The sequence below is a fragment of the Dipodomys spectabilis genome, unplaced genomic scaffold, assembly GCF_019054845.1.
Source record: "Dipodomys spectabilis isolate Male_0828 unplaced genomic scaffold, ASM1905484v1 ptg000307l, whole genome shotgun sequence".
NCBI lineage: Eukaryota > Metazoa > Chordata > Mammalia > Rodentia > Heteromyidae > Dipodomys > Dipodomys spectabilis.
This window is the reverse complement of record NW_024870984.1, coordinates 1871560-1874154: the sequence shown is the minus strand read 5'-3', so window position 1 is coordinate 1874154 and position 2595 is coordinate 1871560. Positions and strand designations below refer to the sequence as shown.

General features: G+C 33.6%; 1 pseudogene; it reads right to left on the bottom strand.

The window, feature by feature from the left end:
* Positions 1-1550: 1550 nt before the first annotated feature.
* Positions 1551-1650, bottom strand: LOC122127701 (annotated as a pseudogene).
* Positions 1651-2595: the final 945 nt, after the last annotated feature.

Below are 2595 nucleotides of genomic sequence, written 5' to 3'. Positions count from 1 at the left end.
TATATAGGAGGCATTATTTCACATTTTCTCATTCCTAGAATAAGTTGCACATGAAGACACCACTGGTCCTCATTTTCAGTCTGTACCTTTGAATATGGAGGAACATCTTTCCTCTGCTCTCCATTTATTCCCTGATCTCCAGTTAGAATAATTTCGAATAGTAAAAATGGAAAAAGAAAATAAATCATGGTGAAAAAACATACACAGAGAATTCACCAGATATTTCTGACCAGGTCAACCAACATGAACTATTAGGGAAATACATGGACACCTCATTTCCACTGGTATCTGGTTAGGCAATTCTGATGAAGATGAGGAACAAGATGAAAATATGAGGAATGGTAAAAATTGCAAGAAAAAAAATGGAGAAGGATCCAAGCAAATTTCTTCTTTGGGCTGCTGAAAATAACCAGCTTACTACAGTGCAGAGAATACTTTCCAAAAAGGCTACTCATGTGAATACTAGGGATGACGATGAGTATACCCCTCTTCATCGGGAAGCCTACAGTGGACACTTAGACATTGTCCGTGAGTTGGTGGCTCAAGGGGCACATGCAATAACTGTAGATGGCTGGACACCCCTGCACAGTGCATGTACGTGTAATAATACCAGAGTGGCTTCTTTCTTCTTCATGATGCAGATACCAATGCCCAAACTAAAGGCTTCTTGACCCCCTTGCATCTTGCTGCTGGTAATTGAGATAGCAAAAATACACTGGAACTGTTGAACCAATATGTCAAACCAGGTCTGAAGAACCACTTGGAAGAAACTGCATTTGATATTACCAAAAGGATAAGTATGTATCACTACCTCTTTGAAGTTGTGGAAGGCTGTACAAATTGTTCTCCTAAATCCTAATGATTCGGTTAATTTTCTTAAATTTCAAAAATGTCATTAATTCCTTTTTGTCAATACAACATATTTTCACAATCCAAATAACAACAATATCTTATAGTAAAAATTCACGGATTCTGTGGAGTTCTTCAAAGTGAATTGTCTGCCTTTGATGTCAAAATGTATCCAAGAGTTTTTGTATACATCTATAATGATTTATGCAGAGTTTGTGATTTTGTTGATCGGAAATAATTTTAACTTATCTGTTGAAATGAGTAGTATAGAAACTAAAGATATTTCCATTGTTTGTCTGAAAAAGTATATTTTAAAATATTCTATATTCTATGTTTGTATAGTGTCCATAATCTCTTTTATTCTCTCCTAGATATAATACATTGAATTCTACATTGTTTTATAACACATAGGTTCATTAATGTGTCCTTTCAGATTGCATTCCATACAGAAACAGTTTAAGATTCCTTTTTTTTTTCCCTAGGTCCTTTTAGTATTATATTTCTTTGGGATAAAACGACAATGTTGTCTAATTTCAAAAGTTGTGTAAAGGTTATGCTATGTAAAGGCCTTTCTAAGGTGAAAATTTAATACACTGATGTCAAAGTAACTTTTAATTATATGAATTAGGTGTATTGTTTCACTTGTAATTTTGTAATCAACTTTTTAATAGCTGTTTTTCATTTCTTGCATCTGAAGAATGAAAAATTTTGAATACTTGACAAATTTTCATATCATCCTTGTACAAGTGCCATGTTAATCTCTGTATTGTTGTAATTTTGGTATACAAGCTGCTGAAGAATGTAGTATCCTGCAAATTTTAGTAGTTAATGATGAAATATTTATAAAGGCTTATATGCTTAGGTGCCTATTTGTAACAAGGAAACTTTATTGTTCCTAAAAATGCTATTAATCTTATTTCCCTAAAATTCTGTTAATAGTTGAAAAAAAATGTTGTTCAGTTGATTGCTCACATTTGCAATTTTTTTGTCAATGACTATTTTAAGTCCTTTTCATTTAGAATTTGATCATACTTTCAAGTATTAATAGCTAAGTCCAAATGAGACGGCTTTTTCAAGTACTTATTTATCCAACTGTGTTAGCTCTGTGGAGCCAATGGATTCAAAGTAAGCCTTGTTTAAGAGCTACTTCTAAACATATGCAGCTGAGATTTTCCCAAATGAGGTCTTACTGGCACAAATGTCTACCTGACCCTTTACCCTTCTTCCATGTAGGAACAGACCAACCAGAATATCTTACTCTGACAGCATAGATTGTATTAGTGGAACAACTAATCTTAGTTACAAGGGATCATAGAGAGATGAACAGTTCAGCCAGAACTGTTCATACTAGAAGGCATTTTATCAAAATATGATTGTTTATGATACCTACCATTTCAAAAGTAGCTAAAGCCAAGAAAGTGAAAAAATGTTCATATTCATGATTACCTAATGTCTTGGCCTGTCTACCTTCCAAACATGCAGGAACTTACATTACTGCCATTTTATCACCAAATATTTTCATAGTTGCAAGAGAAGTCCATATATTTCTCTTCATTATTAGGCCTTAAATTGGTAATGTTTTTTATTATTTTTATTTCTATTATTATTTTTATTGTGAACAAAATGTACAGAGGGGTTACATTACATGGGCAAGATAATGAGTACATTTCTTATTAAGCATTGCAACCTCCTTCTTTGTTTACCCTTCACATCCCTTCCCAGCCTCCCCCCGACCCCCAACCAATC